Source organism: Cupressus sempervirens, chromosome 1 (genome assembly GCF_028749045.1).
Source record: "Cupressus sempervirens isolate cs-2001-9-10 chromosome 1, ASM2874904v1, whole genome shotgun sequence".
Taxonomy (NCBI): Eukaryota; Viridiplantae; Streptophyta; class Pinopsida; order Cupressales; family Cupressaceae; genus Cupressus; species Cupressus sempervirens.
Window position 1 is genome coordinate 731,543,665 of NC_143118.1, and position 21,521 is coordinate 731,565,185.

The window sequence follows — 21,521 nt, forward strand, 5'->3', positions numbered from 1 at the left end:
CAATCCATACCTAAGACCACATCATAAGATCCAAGAGAAATTACCAGAAGATCAATTGACGTCACAAACCCTACTAAGGTTAGTTCACACTTATAAACTATGAAATCTGTGGAAACCCTAGTTGCTAAGGCTAGTTCCACTTGTCATCCCAAATCCTACTTAACTGCTTCCAGCTTACACTTAGCAACTAATGATGGTGAAATAAAAGAGTCTGTGACACTTGAATCAAACAATACAAAGAGAGGTGTACCTCAAATAGCTCCTGTAGTCTCAACCATAGTCCCCTGATGGTGGTCTACCACTGCAAATACCCTGTGAGCTCTACCTACATCTCCGACTATGGACTTAGATTCTATTGGCCTAGAACCTAAATACTAAGATGCATGCTATCGATAGTGGGCTACAATGTGTCCAAACTACCCACAAGAATAACATCTTGTGCCTCTACCAGATCCCTAAAACTACCCACAAGATTAATGTCAAAGTGAGGTTTGCTATTACCAACCTAGAACTCTTTGGAGTAGGGAGGTTGGTAATAGAAAACCTTGCTTTGACATTAGTCTTGTGAGCATCTTGGAGGAGATTTGGTAGAGGCACATGATGTTATTCTTGTGGTTAGATTGGACACATTACAAACCACTATCCATAATGTGCATATTAGTATTCAGGTTCTAGGTCAACAACATCTAAGCCCATAGTTAGAGATGCAAGTAGAGCTCATAAGGTATTTACGGTGGCATACCACCATAAGGAAAACTATCAAGGGACTATGGCAGCTATCCAAGGTACACGTCTCTCTATATTACTTGATTTAGTTGCCACAAACTCTTTTATTTCACCTTCATTAAGTGCTAAGTGTAAGTTGGAAGTAGTTAAGAAGGATTTAGGTTGGCAAGTGAAACTAGCCTCAGGCACCAGGGTTTCCATAGATTTCATACTTCAGAAGTATGATCTAAGCTTAGGAGGGTTTGTTATGTCAATTGACCTTTGGGTAATTTCTCTTGGCTCTTATGATGTGGTCTTAGGTATGGATTGGCTTGGCTCTCATAGAGCTGGTATAGACTATATAAAGAAGACCATTGTGTATCAGGATGATCAAGGGAAGGATGGAGAGATTGTAGGGATACAGAGACCTATATCTCTACGGGTGATATCTACTATGCAATTGAAGCAGAGCTTTCCTAAGGGATGTCAAGTATTTTCTATTATGGTAAGTGAGTTGGAGGAAGAAGACCCTATGAAAAAGACTATAGACCACCCTATTATATAGGAATATGTAGATGTCTTTCCTAGTAAGATTCTATGCATGCCCCATAAGAGAGATATTGATTTTTGCATTGATCTCATTCCAAGAGCATAGCCCATTTTTAGAGCTCCTTATTGTATGACCACTCAGGAAAAGAGTGAGTTGCACCTATAGCTTAAGGACCTTTTGACCAAGGGTAGTATTTGACCAAGTGTATCACCATGGGGAGCTCTAGTACTCTTTGTGAAGAAGAAGGATGGTTCATTATGCCTATGTATTGATTATAGATAGTTGAACAAGGTGATAATAAAGAATAGGTATCCTTTACCAAGGATTGATGATTTATTTGATTAGATTAAGGGAGCTACAATATTCTTCAAAAATGATCTTAAGTTAGGATACCTTTAGCTTCACATTTGAGATGTTGATATTCATAAGACTGCCTTCCAAACTCACTATAGGCACTACAAGTTCATATTAGTTCCTTTTGGGTTGATGAACACTCCATTAGTTTTCACGTGTCTGATGAATGGAGAGTGTTCTATTCCTATCTTGACAGATTTGTACTCATGTTCCTAGATGATATATTGATATATTCTAGATCCTAGAAGAAGCATGAGGTACATCTGCATTTGGTTTTGTAGTACTTGAGAGATAATCAACTTTATGCCAACTTGATGAAGTGTGATTTATTTCACTTAGAGATACAATACTTAGGGTAGATCTTATTAGGTGAGGGTATCTCTATAGACCTTGCGAATGTTCATGCAGTGGTAGATTGACCCACACCCAATATCATGTCAAAAATTCATAGTTTCATGTGTCTAGCTAGTTATTATCATAGATTCATCCAAAAATTCTCTAGAATAGAACATCCTATCACTTCCCTTTAGAGGAAAGGAAAGAAATTTTTATAGATGGAGAAATATGAGGAAGCATTTTGGAAGCTTAAGGAGCATTTGACTAGTGCACCTATCTTATCAGTACCCAATCCAATAGGTGACTTTGTGGTGTGTACAAATGCTTCCCTATAGGGGATTGAAGTAGTATTGATGCAAGATGGACAAGTGATTGCATATGAATCATATAGACTCAAGGATCATGAGCTAAATTATCCTATGCATGATCTTGAGTTAGCTATAGTAGCTCATGCCTTAGTCAGATGGAGACACTTCTTGCTGGGACATAGATTTGAACTTCATAGTGATCTTCATAGTTTACAACATATATTCATGTAGCCTAATCTGAATGCTAGGAAAAGGTTTTTGATGGAGTTTCTTTGTGAGTATGAATTCAAGGTGAAGTATATTTAGGGGATGGAGAACATGGTAGCTGATGCTTTGAGTCATAGGAGACATGTGACACTATGTATGACTCTTAGTGTGGACTTGAGGAGCTGGATACATTAGGAACTTCCTACTAATATTTGGTATCATGAGGTAAGAAGAGAGATTGATTCAGGAAGACCATTGGAAGGAAAGTTTTTAGAGTATGTTTTGGAGTCAAATGGCCTTTTGTGACATTCAGGAAGGATCTATGTACCACTACTAGATGATATTTTTACAGTGATTTATTAGAGGCTCATCATACACCTTACTTGACACATCCAGGTGTCAAGAAGATGCATGAAAATTTGTGACATCTATTCGATTGGACAGGGATGAAGCATTATATCACTGATTTTGTGGCTAGTATTCTTTAGTGTCAGAGAGTCAAGGTAGAGCACCAAGATCCAATAGGGCTTTTTCAACCCAATCTCATTCTTTCATGGACATGGGATATCATGTCTAAGGACTTCATTGTAGGACTACCTATGATTGCTTGTTGACATGATGCTATCATGGTCACCATTGATCGGTTTACTAAGGTGGTACATTTTTCATTGATGAGGTCATCTTGCACTAGAACTTCTATAGCTAATGCCTTCATGTATGATATATTGAAACTACATTCCCTAGAAGATTATTTCAAATAGGGATCCTATATTCACCTTGCATTTTGGACATCACTGCAGCATGATCTTGGAGCATAGTTGAACTTCAACTCATCTTATCACCTAGAGATAGATGGGCAGATCAAGAGAGTAAATTAGGTTTCAGAGGATATGTTGAGGATGTATGTGATGGATAGACAAACTCTTTGGATGACTATCTTTACCTAGTGGAGTTTTCTTATAACAATAGATATCATAGTTCTATTAGCATGACACCTTTTCAGGCCTTGTATGGTCATCCTTGTCATACACCTTTGAGTTGGGAGAGTCTTAAGGATTGCATCCAATAGGTAGTGCACATCCTTGAGCATGTATCTATGACATAGGATAGATAGAAAAATTATGTCAATGCCCATAGGATGGACAAGTAGTTTGCTATGGGAGAGAGTTTTCTTGAGAGTGCATTCACAAAAGAGTTTGATTCGTATTGGAAAGGGTTCAAATCTAGAACCTTGCTTTATGGGATTGTTTGAGATTCTTGAGAGGATAGGTCCAGTTGCCTACCATCTTGCTTTGTGGCCTAGCCTAGCTCACATTCATGATGTTTTCCATGTTTTTGTACTTTGGTAATATATTCTTGTTGTGATACATGTTCTTGATTGGAATGTGTTACATGTAGAGGATGGGCAGCTAGCTTTGGAGCCAGTTCACATTCTAGAGTAGTGGGAGTTGACCCTCAAGGGTCAAAACAATGGGTAGGTATGGGTCCAATGGGAGCCTACTGATGAGTCATCAGCTACATGGGAGGATGCATCTGGCTTACAAGATTTATATCCCTCCTTGTTTATAGTCTTCTAGGAGTAATCCTAAGTCTAGGAGAGTGGATGTAGTGCCTACCCCTAGGTTACATTTTATTATCATTACCAAACTCTTTTAGGCCAATGTATGCTTGATGATTAATTGAATTATCTTTTAGATTATCATATATTATTTCATACTTGGTTGATTTTATGATGAGACTACTTGGTACTATTTACTTCATGTATACATGATGATGATTATTATAGTGATTTCAATTATCAATGATGATTAGTTAGATGGATTATTATACATGTTTTCTTATAGATACTTACACCATATTGCATGTGTATGGTGTGCGTATATATTTATTTATGTATGACATTTCTAATGTGGTTAAGGAAGGGAGTCATAGTCACCTACTAGTCAGGATCCACATGATGCACCACTTCCTATTATTTCCTATTTAGTTTAGTATTTATGTGTTTGCACATGCATGGATTTTATGCAGATTGTAGGTACTGCGTATTGACTTCCCTGAATTGCTAGGATGAGCATACCCTATCACAATGGTAAAGAGAGGGGAGATAATGTAATGGGCACCCTTGGATGTCCCAAAAAACTAAACCAAATTGCTGAAAGGAATTATGTCAAACAGTTTGCATTCAACTTCTTAAAACCCCTTATAACTTTGGAAATCAAACATTTATTGTTTGTTGTGTTTCGTGCATGGAATTGGTATCATACAACATAAACAAGAAAGAAACTACAATGATATGCAAAGTGGAAATGAACTACTGCTAATAAAATGTTATTTTCAAAATTCATAAAACGAAATACATAGCAGATTTATCAACTCACTAATTACTTCAGCAGTATTGACATAATACTCCAGCCCATGCTTACGAACTTGCTGCTACAATACGTTGTCCATCAATCAGTCCACTACCTTCATAATACCATTCCCTCTAAGTAGCATAAGCGTCAGACAAGTAGTGAAGAAGATATGAGCAAAATACCAAATCTGCCTGTAGCTGGAAATGCAACTAAACTGCCTGATAATGAAGCTAATAATAAAGAATTCCAAAGGCCAAACCCTAAGGGAATGACATCTAGAATGTTACAAGAGAGGATAGACGTCCTCAAATGCCAAGAACAAAGCTGCAACTCACACACCAATTTCTTCTCATATTCAACCTGTCTAATGAAGCTACAAATGCTTCCTTTTATTCTATTCCCATGGGTCTGCTCAACTCATATGGGCAATGTGGGATAAAGATGTGTAATATAAAACATATATTAAAATACCCCTTATGTCTCCCTTGGGTACACATCACCATAAAATAAATATTAAAGTAACACTTTAATATTTTACAATTAAATTAGATGTTACTTTAAATAAAATTTCAAGCATTAAAATGTATTAGCAATCGAACTCCGAATAATGCAAGTGATAGCTCATCGAAAAGCTCTCACCGAGGAGTATCGAATCCAATCACCAAAATTGACCTGCACTGTGTCCTGCCGACTTACTAAAAATAGTAAGTATGCCTGAAACTGAGTAAATCAACTTCGTTTTGGCCCAAACTGAAAATGACTAGGCCAAAACACTCCAAGATCCCATTAAACCCTTCGTTAGCCCTCGGGACCATGTAGAACAAGGCTAACGCACACACACTTGGTCAACTGCTAAAATGGGGACATTACAGATAAATTCTTGAGTCCAAATCCTAACCTTTAAACCCATTTGTCCTAGAAATTAGAACAAGTATCTGAGATGTTTACCCTTTCGAATGCATCGTATGACATAAATTCATGATTATAAGCCTTGAGTTTGGTCTTGTATGAGGTATTTTATGATGGTTTTTCATATTTCATCTTATAGGTCTTTGGCAATTTTTCTATTAATTAAGTCAAGTTAAAAGATTAAATTAATGATTTAATTTGATGGAACTTATTATGATATTTCAATATTTAATTATATTTAATTAATTGAAAATTAATTAAATACAAAGAATTAAATTTAAAGAAAAAATTATAAGCTTAGTTTGGGAGTGTATTAATATTTATGTAATTTAATAATAATATATTTAGGAGATCATTTTTAAATAAATGCTAAATATTATTAATACTTAATAAATATTTTATCAATTAACACTTCAAAAATAAATTAAAGAGTGAAAAAAGGAAATTAATTTATTAAAGATATTTAAAATTGCATAAAGTATGCATGAAGTTTTGAAAAAGATAATAAAGAGCTAAAAAGTTGTGATCAAGAAGTTCCCTCAGGTGATCTCACAATCAGTGCCCCAAATTTAGGAGAGAACTCCTTATCAACATTTGAGGGTTCATTTTCTAGGCATAGAGAATTTTTGAGAAGGAATTTTCAGAGAGAAGGTTTTGAGAGAAGAGATTTGTCTCACAATCTTTGGGTGTTTGCAAAATTTAACATTAGAACCAGGTAGATTCTTGTGTTTTGTTCACCCAGCTAAATTATGGTATTTAATATTCCTGCCTTCTTCGTGATTGTGAATTGTTTATCCAAATTTCATTGTGACGAATCTTTCAATATTGTAATTTTGAATTATTGGTATGCATGTGGGTTTCTTCTGTATACATGGAGATTAAAATATCATTAGAATCCTCTTTCAGTAGATTTAAAATTAAAAATTAATCCAGGAAGAGTTTTGAATGGAATGGAAAATTTGTATTGAAAATTTGTATGGTTTGTCGTATTTTCCTTATAAGAGAATTGCTAGAGTTTCTATAAATAAATAAATAAATAAATAAATATATGTATATTTATTAAAAAAATTGTGGGAGGGATTTTGTTTTAAATTTATATTAAAAAAAATATTATTAAATAAGAGGGTGGGGCTGGGGGATCCCCATGCCCCCCATACTTGCGATCACATTATTTAAGCCATGGTAGCAGGTATACTACTTTCTACGGTAGTAGTATAACCTACCACCGCAGGGTATAAGGCCAATGGGCCTTCAAAATATATGCCATATTATATATATTTTTAATTATTGTTTTAAATTTTTTTAATTGTATTTAATTTAATTATTAATTGTTATATTTTTTATTTAATAAATTTACTAATTATTAATTATTTAATAATATATCTATATATTACTAACATAGTTTTGTTTTTAATAATGATTACTTAATTTAATTGAATTTAGATTTAATTAAGTTGACTTAATAATATATTTTTTTCTTAAATTAGTTTTAGATTTATTTAGTTTTTTATTATTATTAATGATTTTATTTTAATAAAATGGTAATTATTTTAGATCAATAATTATTATTTTAATAATCTAATAAATAATTACCTTTAAAGTATTTAAAACATTTAATTGTAATCCAATAAGGGTAATTGTGAATTTTATTCAAATTCAAGAAATGGGTTACATAGTTAAGGGTAAAATGTAAAAATTCATATGTTCAAAAACTTAAATTGAAATGAAAATTCAAACCTTATTGTTAACTCAACTATGTGTTTTCAAAATCAAACTAAACTATTGGTGTAAATAAGTATTTACTATTTACACTTTACTTACATTTACTTAAGTTAATGCATATTTTATTATTTATTTATTAGTCACCTAGGAGTATGCACACTCTTGTGAGTTGTCATGTTGACAACATAGGAGTTAGCACTCTAATTATGCACATGGTGTCTAACTCCACTGTCTAGATCTCTGCCCCTTAGGAGTAAGCACTTTATTTGAGCACATGGTGTCTACAACATCTACACACGTGAGACACCTCATCATGCTTTTCCTCTCATTATGGAGGACATGTGCTTAGTTGTCATGCTTATCTCCTAGTTCTTTCTAGACATATTCTAGATGCATATTAGAGGGTTTTATATACAAGCACTCCTATTGTGTATGTACATGCTTTTGAGATAATATATTCTTATATTCATCATACTCTCTTGGTCTACTATTGTGCTTGTGCTTGAGTTCCTTGATCTTGGGTGAATTTTTTTCTAAGGCAAATTCTTACACAAATTATGAAACTACACTATTATCTGTATGTTGTCCATGTTTTGGGTTTGGGTTGACTAGAGTGTTGACTAGTTTTAGGAAATATACCAGAGGCTTGGGAGTTTTGTCTTTGTGGTATTATGATGATTTGAACTTATTTTTTTTTAAATCAACCATGGTAATGTGTTTGGCATGCTCTATGATGAGTTTGGTTATATTTTTCATTATTGCTTTTAGTGTCCTTGTGTGATTATGGGATGAATGTTATGACATAATTGTCTTGACCTTTGAATCTTTGATCAATATTTTTGGGATGCTTTCTAGTTTCTTGTAAAGAACTGAGGGATTATTGTGAATTATCTTTTGATGCTTTCTAGTCACTTGTATACGATTGAGGGAAATACTATGATTATTTGATTTGTGATTTTATGAGCTTAGGGTAGGTTATCTATATGTAATGTTGTGAAGTGGCTTGCAATGGAGGCTAGGGGCACCCATTGCAAGTTGTTTAATAAGTGAAAATAATACACTAAATGAGCATAAAATGAACCTAATAAGAGTCTTTGTATGTTCTTGTCCATGCCTCAAGTGCTAATACATACTAGGATGGGAGTAGAGAGAATGCTTGGTTAGGACCATGCAATGTTAGTATACCTTGTTAGTATGAAAGGATACTAGTGCCACATAGAGTCACTAGGGGGCTGGGGTCAAGTTAGAATTCTAGGGTAACTCTAATATTGATTCGTGCAATGACACTTACCCTCTTACATAGTAGATTCCCTATGAATCTTTGTTTGCCTCTGAGTCTAGATGTCAATTTATCTTGGAACCTTTGAGTTATATTACTTTTAGGGTTTCTTGGACATATATATTACTTTTGATTTTGGGATTGATATCCTATTTGGGACTTGTGACTATCTCCTCAACATGGTGGGAGTGGACTTTTTTGGGTTACCATGAGGTCGAGTGGTAGTACTTTTTTACTCTTACCATTGAGATCCATCTGTTGATGCCCTGGCTAGAGTTCTTTGTTTGCATTTCCTTTCATTCTATCTTTGCGTATTATGATGGATGGTTATATCTTTATGATGGATGATTTCACTTATTATATTGTACTTTTTTCAAGGATCTAAAAGGGATGATGCAATCTATTTTTATAAATGTATATTCTTTTAGCCTTTCATACCTTATGACATGTACAGTGGATGAATGTGCATTCCAAATTTTATTGCTAAGTGGCATTCAAAATAGATGTATATTATTTAAGTGGAACAGACTTGTAGTTGTACTTTCATATGGGTGTGTTATTTATTAGACTTAGTATTATTTAAAATTAAATGTGATTCAACATCTTGGGATGCTTGAGGAATGCAACCTGTTATGTTTTCTTATGTATGATTGTATTTTATTGCTTCTGCTACTTTATGATTGATGTGTATGTTTATTTTTTAATTTTTTTTGGAAAATTTAGTAAAAATTTAGGTTAATTCTTTTGGATCCCTTGGTAGGGCATTACATGGAGTGATCGTCATCTCCCCTTGCAACAAATGGAAGGTGTTTGTCTCTAAATGGAAATGCTCAACCAATACAATCAAAAGGTCATGATTCATTAGCAACACTGGGATCTGGAAAAGATATGATAGTCCTAGAGCATCAATGTGTACCATGTTGGTTTGATCTAACTATCATAACAAAGCTTCATGAGGTGGATAGTGGGATCTAAATCTGACATCGAGAAAGGTAACCTACACACATGAGAACAATAGACACGATCAATCTCAGATAATTGAAAAGATGAAGGAAAACATAAAACGTCAATGAGAAACCATATTTTCAAACATTAAAATTGCACTTCACACAAATTTTTCACACCAAAATTCATGTTCTTGCACAAGATTACACATCTTCACACAAGTACACACTTCGTCGTGCAAAAAGCAATCAAAGTATTAGCAAAAAAATCACTCAATTTAGGCCTTCCCACATAGAACATGGGCATCTTCCACACAAGGAAACCCATAACACTAGGCAAAAAAATTACTGACCTGATACTTCTTCCCGTGGAAGGCGATTAGGCTCGCATGAGAAGAGACATCCTTGCATGAAAATTGACAAAGAAAAGTCAAAATCAACCTTAAAATATGCTAAAAATACTCAAAAGTATGAAATTTCAAAAACAAAGAAAGATTATCGATTACTCACTTGATGTCCATACTTTGTCGGCTAGCTATGTCATCTAGAAAGCTCAAATTGATGCCATGGGGATGCCATCTTTCTTCTTAGAGCTCTCTTCTCCACAAAAGACAAAAGTACAAATGAATTAAAAATGACCTTTTGGTCCCTTATATAGGTATTGACCTAATTTTTCAAAGTGTTGTCATTGGCGTAAAAATCACCCCTTGGCTAATTTGGCTGCTCTGAACTCATTTTTGGGATTGAATTCAAAATTTGACACACTTAAATAACTCAAAATCGCATTTTAAAATATTGGGACCAACGCGATTGAACACTCGTGCTGTCCATTTTTCATGATAATTTGTGAACTTGGAATCTTTTCAAATCACATTTTCTTCAAATCTTCCAAAAATTTGGAAAAAGTCAACTTTAGTCAAATTTGGTTAAACTTAGTCTTCTACACCTCAAAATCACTTTAAATCAACTCCAAATTTTCTTTAGATCCTTTAGATCTCTTTTATTTCTTTCAAACCTTAGATTTCTTTAGTATCTCTTGATATACTTCTTTGCATCACTATTCTGGTGTATCATCTTTTGATTTTTCTCCTAAGGGGCCAGGATGATTACATCATTAAATCTTTCAAAATTACCTACAACTCAGTCTGAATCTTATGTCCTCATCACTCAGGGAATCTCATCACTTGGGGCATCTTGTTCCACTCTATCTAGTATCATACATCATCTATCTTATCTTTTGATTAGCTCATCACATCTTATAATAATTTTTTTTAGAGTTTGATGGACAAGTATCAAGATAGTCTAAAACCTGACTGTTGAGGATCAAGCCTCATTCTAGGGATGGTTCTACGACTCATGATGGGTCTTGTTATCTCTTTCATGGACTAGTATTTAGGTGGTCTATCTAGACTCTGGGGAACTAAGCTCTATTTTGGAGATAATTCCAAACTCTTGCTAAGGATTAAGCCTTGTTCTAGGCATAATTTTATGAATCATGATCAATCTTGTCATCTTTTAATGGACAGGTATCAAGATAGTCTAAACCCCAACTCCTAAGAATTGAGTCTCATTCTAAGAATAATTCTATGAAATTTGACAATATTTATGCCATCAATCTCGATATCTAGGTGTTCTATCTAGATCCCCTAAGGTTAAGCTTCATTCTAAAGATAATCTTTAAAATCTTATCAATCTCATTATCTAGGTTTTCTATCTGGAACCCCTAAGGTTAAGATTCATTCTAGAGATAACCTTTAAATACTTATTGTAAGAATTTTCCTTAGGGAAATATTCTCCCAAGATCAAGAGGCTCAAACTGAGCATAGAAATAGACCAAAGTATGATGAATATAATAATGAGAATATTCTATAGTGTACAATACATGCTAGGAGTGCCTATATATAAAGGCCTCTGAGATGCATCTAGAATGTGTCTAGAAGGAACTAGGAGATAAGTTTGACAACTAAGCAAATGTCCTCCATTGTGCATGAATGTATGTGCATAAATGAGAGGATAAGTATGATAAGGTGTCACACACATAAAGATGTTGTAGTCACCATGTTCTTAATTGGAGTGCTAACTCCCATGGTGTAGACACCATGTGCATAAATGAGGTGCAAACTCTAGTGTTGTCAACATGACAACTCACAAGAGTACACATACTCCTAGGTGACTAACTAAAAAATAATAAAATATTCATTAGCCTAAGTAAACTTAAGTAAAATTTAAATAGTAAATATCTATTTACATGAACACCCCCCCTTAAGTTCTATACATACAATGTGATGCAATGCAATCTCTCATAAAGCTGAGAAAGAGGGAAAACCTCTTGGGAAAAACCCTCCTCCAAAAAGAGAGATATGTACAATAAAAAAGATGAGAGAGAAGAAGACCTCAGAAGAGGAAAAGATCCCTCCTAGAAGAAAGAAGAGAGAAGTCAAGGGACTCCCCTTTCTACAACATCTCACACCCCCAAGAGATCTTGCAAATGAGTATACTTGACCTCGGTGAAGGGTTTGGTGAAGATATCAGTGACCTGCTCTACTGTAGGACAATACTATAATGTAATGATCTGCTCTTGTATCAACTCTCTAATGTAGTGCATATGAACCTTAATGTTCTTGGTTCACTGATGCTGAACTAGATGCTTAGAGGTCTCAATAGCACATTGATTGTCACAATGAATAATTGTAGCTTTAGGTAGATTAAATCCAAACTCCTCTAGGATATGTTGTAACTAAAGAGCCTCTAAAGCTGCATTGACAACACCTTGATACTTAGCCTTTGTGGATGAAAGAGCAACATTATTTTTCTTCTTACTTTGCCAAAAAATAGGGCTAGAACTAAGATGAAATATGTAACTTGAAGTAGACTTGCAAGAATCAATGTCCCCCACATAGTCTGAGTCTATATATCCAACTAGTTGAAGTCCTGTACCTACTACATAATGTATCCCATGTGTATGTGTACCTAGTATGTAGTGAAAGATGCACTTGGTAGCCTTCCAATAAAGCTCATGTGGTTTTTGTATGAAGAAAAAAACCATGCCAACTACAAAAACTATATTAGGGTGAGTATGTGTCAAGTAGATAAGGCTCCCAACTAACTATCTGTACAATGTAGCATCAATAAGTGGAGTGGTACACTTGGCCTCTAGCTTAACACCTAAAAGAAAGGAAGTAGGAGTAGGATTGTAGTCACTCATGTGAAACTAAGAAAATAAGTCAAGAGCATACTTGGGTTGAGAAAGTGTAATCCTACTGAAGACTATGTGATCTCAATACCAAAGAAGTAGTGTAGAAAATCCAAGTTTGTCATGGCAAATATATCTTGTAGAGAGGTCTTGAAACTGGCAATGATGGATGTTGTGCTCCCTATAATGATCAAGTCATCTACATAAAACACGAGTATCAAGTATGAGTCATCCCTGTGAAGAATGTAGACATTCAAATCAGAATGAAACTTGGTGAATCTTGTTGAGAGTAGGAAGGAATCCATCTTGGCATACCAAGCCTGAGGAGCCTACTTAATACCATAGATAGACTTCTTCAATCTACAAACCATAGTAGAATCTTGTATGAATCCCTATGGCTGCTCCATATAAATCTCCTCATGAAGATCACCATTCAAAAAGGCACTCTTAACTTCCATCTAGTGTATAACCCAATCATGAGTTGCAGTAATAGCTAGTGTCAAGCAAATGGAGTTCATCTTGGTGACTAGTGCAAAAGTCTCTATATAGTCAATACCTGGAACTTGTGAGAAACCTTTGGCTACTAGTCTACCCTTATGCTTATCAATGCTTCCATCCACTCCAAATTTGGTTTGATAGATCCACATACATAGAACCATCTTTCTTCCCTTAGGAAGGGGAACTAAGTCCCAAGTGTTGTTTTTCATCAAAGAGTTATATTCTTCCTTCATAGCCTTGTCCCATTCTGGAATCCTTGATGCTTCCTTAAATGATTGTGGATCTGAAGCAATGGCTATATATGCATGTGGAAATGACTTGTGTTGTGACCCAATCCTTCGAGTGTCTAAAGGATAACCCACCAATGAACCTGCTAAATCAAGGGTCTGCTATGCCCAATGAGTTTTAGTGGAAGAAGAAGGAATGTCCTCAACTATTTGTGAACCCTGTGAAGGTGGTGACCTTTGAGTCAAGTTTGGAGGAATCTCATCTTTTGAGTCATTATCATCATTGTGATCAATGTACATGAAGGAGGAAGGAGGAGGAGTTGAATAAGAAAAACTTGGACAAGTTTCTTCAAAGTGAACACTCCTCTCATAAAAGATTTGATGAGTCTCTAGATCCATGAGTTTGTATGCCTTGAGATGGTGAGGATATCAAAAAAATATGCATGGTTTTCTTTGAGGTTCTAATGCCTTTCACTTTTGTGGAGGTATCCTTGCCAATGCTAGACAACCAAAAACTTTGAAGTGCTTTACACTTGGTTTTCTGCCACACCATGCCTCAAAAAGTATAGTTCCATCTAAGGCCTTATGTGGACTTCTATTTTGGATGTAATTGGCACAACACATGGCTTCTACACAAAAAAATTGATCTAGAGACTTATGTTGAAGCATACAAGTGGTCATTTCCTTAAGGGTCATATTCTTCCTTTCAATGAAACCATTTTATTGTGGCATGTATGCAACTGAATGTTGAAGATTAATACCCTCATGAGTGCAAAATTATATGAGCCTAGAGTTGACATATTCCTTGCCATTATCTATTCATAAAATCTTGATGGCTTTCCCTAATTTTTTCTCAACTTGAGCTTTGAAGATGATGAATGTGTCAAATAATTCACTCTTATGAGCTAGGAAAAAGACCCAAGTATATCATGAAAAGTCATCAATAAATGTTAGAACATAGCGGGCCTTACCAAAAAATGGTACTAGAAAAGGGCTAGCTACATCATTATGCACCAATTCAAGAACAACAGTTGCCTTCCAAGACTTCCCCTTATCATATTTCTCTTCTAGATGCTTGCCTACTTCACAAACTAGACATACACCCTCTGAATACTTGACTTGAGGTAGACCAATGACCATATCCTTGTTGCTAAGTTTTTGAAGGTAGTGATAATTAAGATGTCCAAATCTCTCGTGCCATAGTTTACTTTGTGTGTTTGAATGAGTCAACAAGGAAAGGGAAGTGGATTTAGGCACAAAATGTGAGAGAGAATAAATTTTGTCTCATGATTAGCCTTTCCAACTGCCACCATAGAATCATCTTTGATATTTTTTACCACAATTGTATCAGGGAAGAACTCTACTTTATTGCCACATCCATAGTGAGTGATCTGGTAGATGCAGTGAAGGTTGGTGCTAAGGTTAGGAACATGTAGAACATCCTTGAAGACACCTCCACTAAACATTTCCTTTCCCTTCAACTTCCACTTGAGTGTCATTACCCACATAGATGTAAGGTACATTTGATGGTTTCATAGAGGAAAACTACTCCCCTGAAGTACCCATATGATGTGTTGTTCCTAAATCAAGAACTAATTCCTCATCATTGTTTTTACTTGCAACCAAAGCTTGTCCCTTACCTTTTGAAGTGGTTGAAGATCCCTTATCCTTATATACATTTGGTACATCAATTTTGTGTTTCCTCACTAAGTTGAACAATTCATCAATTTGCTTATCCTTGCACTCATGTTCATCATGACCATTCTTCTTACAATAGGAACAAGTTTTCTTCTCCTTTTTGTTGGAATTGTTCCCCCTTTTACTATTTTTGGAAGAAAAATTCCCTTGTTGTGAAGAAGATTATTGACTGGAAGAAGATTGATGTGAGAAAGATTTCTATTTTGAGGAGGATTGTTGCATGTCATCTTGTGGCTTAGCCTTCCACTGCTTCTATTTCTTGTTCAAGTTTTTACCACTCAAATTCCCTTTATTTTCTACCAAGGCTTCGATCTTGGAGGGATGGAGAATTCCCATACTCGCTAGATTATCATGTTCTAAGACCAACATTTTTGAATTTTTTTCAAATGAAGGCTTAATGTAGGTGCTACCCATCATTAGTTTGTGAGTATTAAAACTAGAAACAAAAGGAGCATATTCAGGTGGAAGATGAGTCATGATATGTTTGATCATCTTTCCATCCTTGATGGGTTCACCAAAATCCTTAAGTTGTGCCCTATAATTGTCTACTTGGGTAAGATAGTCTTTGATGGTATCGAAAGTCCTAGGATCCAACTTGAGAAGTTTATCCTCAATAGTGTAGGCCATGTCTTCATCTACTATCACATACAAGGCTTCAAGTTTAGCCCAAACCTCTATTGGACTGGTAAGCTTCCTAATGTGATACTTGATGGGATTTGAGATATATTTCAACAAGGTTCCTAGGGCCATCTCTTGTTTGGATTCCCAATCTTCTTTCTGAGCTTCATCAACATCATTAGGAGGTTTCTTTGCTGCACCAGTTACATAACGTAGTAAACCTTTTTCTACCAATGATTTCTTAATGTTTTCTTTCCAAGTAGCATAATTATGTGGAGTTAACTTTGAAAAAGAACCCATAATGAAAGAGCACAATATGAAGGAGACACAGTACACAGTACACCCCCCCCCCCCCCCCCCCCCCCTTTTCACTCAATCAAACCACCCCCTCCCCAAAAAAAAAGAATGATTTTGACACTTTATATGTAGTGCATTTTACAATAGGCCACTTGTCAAAATGGACAAAGTGGACTTCTAATTTTGCTAATTAGAACCTCTTGATCAGGTACAAATCTGGAACTTTATAATCTAGCTAAAAGATACAAAAATTGTGAAGCAATACAATGCAAAACAAGACCTAATTCTGAAATTGTTATTTTTTTCCACACAAGCCTATAATTTAATAGTAGATTTGGGAAGTAGATGAAAAAAATACACTCTCAAAAAAATGGAACCTGAGAAGGAGTCTAGATGAGCTCGTACAGTGTATTTGAAGCTGCAAAATACATGATTGGACATGTACAATCACCAAAAAATGCTATTTTTGACAAATCTATGCACCAAAACTAGAAAAGTGCTGCACCACTAAAATTCAAAAAATTCTACCCTAAATCAAAAAAATTGCACTTGATTTCGAGTCTAGATGTCCGAGTTATGGCCTCTCAAAGTCAGGCTGTCAAATCAAGACTTCTTTTGAAGAGGGGTCTAAAGAGGAAAACATGATGTTAAAATTGATGGTCAAATGACCATCATAGTAGTTCAAAATTTCCTCTGAATGATGGTTAAATGACCATCAAATTTAAGATAGTATTTTGCTAATGCCAGCAAAAATGTAGGCCCTTGCTGACTTGGTGATGACATCCCTTGTATGGATGATGATGTCAACACATACAAAAATGTATGGATAGGTATAAAAAGTGTACATAAAACATGTGGCTAACTTACTACTATCAAGTTAATATGTTGACATGGAGGATCACTGTGGCAGGTTTGTTGTTGCACACATGGCAGGATGTGAGTCCAAGCTGGTGCGGGGTGATGTGGGCACTGGGTTTCACAGTCTACATGGTGCTTTATCAATGGTGTTGCATGACATCATTTAACTGGCCATTGAAACTATGCTCTATGTTGGAAAACTATGCTGGAGGGTAGAGTTGAGCCAAAAATTTAACTTTTTCTACCAGAGAGATTTGGTGTGATTGGAAGGCAATTCCTGGTGAGTGGAGAATGGTTTTACGGTTATTGCAAAGTAGAAATCTGGATGGGGACAAGATTTTAGTCCCACATTGATAAAAAGAATGGAAGCATTATTTTATAAAACCAAAATCCTGCAAGTTATAAAACCAAACAAGCTGGTCATCCAATGTGTGAAGGCACTGTGGGTTTGCCGAAATGTAGTGCTCACCCGAATTTGATTAAGCCACTGCTTAGGGAATATTTGTTGGGATTTGATTAAGCTACCGCTTAGGGAATATTCCTACAAAATATTCTATGCAAGGCTAGGGTGTGACTACCCAGTGCCTGTGCAATTTTTTTTCTCTACACGCCCAATTGGGCTAAAAATCTCAAAAAGATTCTGAAAATGCAAAATTAAATAGATTTGAAAATTATTTAAATATTTAAATAGATCAAATAATGACCATACCAGATTTGCAAATTGGGCCTTTGGGTTTCTATTTACAAATTTTTTTTGCATCAAAATTGACTATGGCCTAAAATAGTTAAATTTATAGCTGATTTTCACCGAATCATCACTCTGAATGCAATAGCAAGGTCCACTTTGGCTCTAGATAGTCCCAATTGCTACAGATGCTCTGGATTTGAATCAAGTCCCTTTGAGAGATGAAGCAAGAAGGTCTCCAATGACTATGTGATGAGAATCTCCCTCAGCTCTAATACCATGTAAGAATTTTTCTTAGGGAAATATTCTCCCAAGATCAAGAGGCTCAAACACAAGCATAGAAATAGACCAAAGTATGATCAATATAATAATGAGAATTCTCTCTAGTGTACAATACATGCTAGGAGTGCCTGTATATAAAGGCCTCTAAGATGCATCTAGAATGTGTCTAGAAGGAACTAAGAGATAAGCATGACACCTAAGCACACGTCCTCCATTGTGCATGAATGCACATTCATCAATGAGAGGATAAGTATGATAAGGTGTCACACACATAAAGATGTTGTAAACACCATGTGCTTAATTGAAGTCCTAAATCCTATGGTGTAGACACCATGTGCATAAATGAGGTGCAAACTCCTATGTTGTCAACATGACAACTCACAAGAGTACACATACTCCTAGGTGACTAACTAAAAAATAATAAAATATGCATTAACCTAAGTAATGTTAGGATTAAACCATAGACATAAATAAGAATTACATGCAAATATAACCAATATCAAAAAATAAACAAAAAAAGAACACAAGACACCAAGATTTAACGTGGTTCACCCAATCCGTGGGCTACGTCCACCAAATAGCAAGTCCAATATTTTTATGATCCAATGATTACAACTTGAATAAAATCCGTAATCCCTTACAGCTCAATACCACCACAAGAACCAATTTCGCATCACCACTATGAAAACAATCCCTAACCCTAAGCTCTTTTATAAAAGTATTTTTATTGCTTTAGGGTTGTAATTAATAATTACATGTCAGCCCAAAATTTGGATAAAATAGGGCCCAAATTTTTTATGAAGTATGTACAGTACTTTCCTAATTAGTCACCACAATCTAACAAGTAAACTTAAGTAAAGTGTAAATAGTAAATATCTATTTACACCAACACTTACCAATCTTAGTATCTAGGTGTTCTATTTGGATCCCCTAAGGTTAAGCTTCATTTTGGAGATAACCTTAAAAAACTTATCAATTGGTTTTCATGTCATCAATTTTAGAACCAATCTCATTTCTTAGTCTATGCATCATACTTCTAATTTCTTTGAATCGAACATGTTTCTCTCACATTCATTCAAAGAGGGGAAAATGCAATACCCCAAAATTGGTACATTTCCATGTTAACCAATTGTATTCTATTTGATCAATCCTAAGTTCTATCTTGCTAGGAAATTCTAATTTTGATTAGTGCCACTCGACCTAAGTGTCAAATGTAGAAAACCCTAATCTACATTAATCACACTCTTTATTTAATTCCTAACTTGACTAAATTAGCTACATTAAAACTATTAATTAAGTTTAATTTAATTATAAGTGTTCATAATTTAATTTAATTACTTCTTTAGCTAATGTACAAAGGAATTGAATATATATTTAATTTAATAAGATAATATCCAAAATTTAATTATTGAGTTTAACTATTCAATTAATTGAAATTATGCATTTATGAGGTTATATTATATTTTATTAAATTAAATATCTTCTCCAAAACCTTCTCTTCAATTTAGGAATGGAAATTATGAGTGAACTAGAACACAAAATGGAATCATCTTAATTAACTCTTTCTCACACTTAGATGAGAATCAGTTAACTCTCCATCAGACTTAGATCTAAAATAGTTAACTTCATCTACACAAGGAAGTTTCCATTCTAACTTAATCTCATCTTCAATCTTGACCGTTCATTCCAATTGATCTCAATCGTCAATCAATTCTAGGATTTTATTTAAGGAGCCTTCAATTTCTCATTATAGAGGTTGAATTGATTGTACATCAAACTTATGCTGAAATATTCACTTGCTCATACGTTCATAGCTTTTACTTTTTCTAGCATATCAATATCATCTAGATTTTAAAATGTACACATATAGTATAATTTTCTTTCTTTCATTCTTATCTTAACATGCATTTCATATAGATTAATATTGCATTCTCAATAGCTATACAAATTCCTTTGTACTAGAGGTTTGGTTGCTAGCTTCTCATTTTGAGAGCAATTACATAATCCATCTAGTTAGAAGGAAATGGATTGATTTTCCAAATCATTTCAGGTGAATGATTCAATGTTCATTCTAGGATAGTTTTGCATGTAATGATAATGTTGAAGTGTGGTTGATTAACATGCAATAATTAATGCATACATGCATAACATTCACAATGTTCTCAAAAAATGGTTATAAGGTATGTGCACACACATTCTCATAATGCTTACCATGTAAACATCCACTATGCAAAGTAAATCTATCATGATCTACATAGACATAGTAAGATATTCACCATAATACAAAATAAATTTATTGTAAGATTATCACATTTCTATAACTTTTGTAAATATAAGTGATATCATTTGGAAGCTATCACTTCCTCATGATGTGCATAGGGGAGTAGGCCCACTAAAATTATATACTCATGAGGTATATTCATGAATCATAGTCCTCTTGTTAGCTATAATTTATTGATCACTGAATAATCCATAAAAACACAATTTACTCCCTTTGAATCAATATGACAGAGATCACCAAAGGATGAGTGAATCACATCCTTTATTAATGTTTCCTCTAATGAAGTGTTAGACTCCCTCTTTTTTATGCTAGAAGATTCCTGGAAGAAAAGATTGAATCAAGGAAAATCGCTCTTATAGTATGTATTAAAAATATAAATAAGAGAGAGAGACCCATATAATACTCAATATAGGATCATTCCAATAATATATAAAAATATTGATGCTTGAAAATATAAGCATATATTACATCTTCTATAAATATACTTTAATTTATATTTTCGACACATTCTTTCATTATATGTATAAAATCACATTCGCAATATGAATTGCTTATAATAAACTAAAAAATTATCTATAACTACAAATAATTTCTCATCACCACAACTACTTATTTCCTAAACAAATCCCAATGTATTTAGGAATCAAATGTAAAATGAACATACCTTTGTATTAAGTACCAATCATCCTTTTAATATTCATTAATCTTTATTTGGATTTTCCAAGTAGAGATGATATCCTTTTTGAAAATATTATTTATTTTTAGTAAATTGGTCTCCTCATATTCTCCGCATTGGTCCTTTTATTCTCTTCCTTAAAGAGATTGACTCCCAATGTCTTTAGCAGACCCCTGATATGTTTCAACTTAAAAATGAAAGCCTATTTAATGTGCATGAATATTAGGTCACCTATTCCTTAGTGTACTATCTAATCATGTGGCTTTCCTTTCTACCATGATTGGTTAATTTATTCCTTTCATGGAATATATATCACTATATGGACATGTACATACTATTTTGTAATGTCATGTGTGGAACCAATGATCATGATGCTAACATGGACTATGATAGGTCACTACTAAGCTCTCATTTTGTACAATGCTGAATGTCATGGATCCTTTTGAATCCCTCTCTTGAAAAGCTAATCAAGGATCAACTCCAAGGTTTTGGTGGTCTTACAACCTATTGGAATCTACTCAGTTGAAGATAAATGTGTAT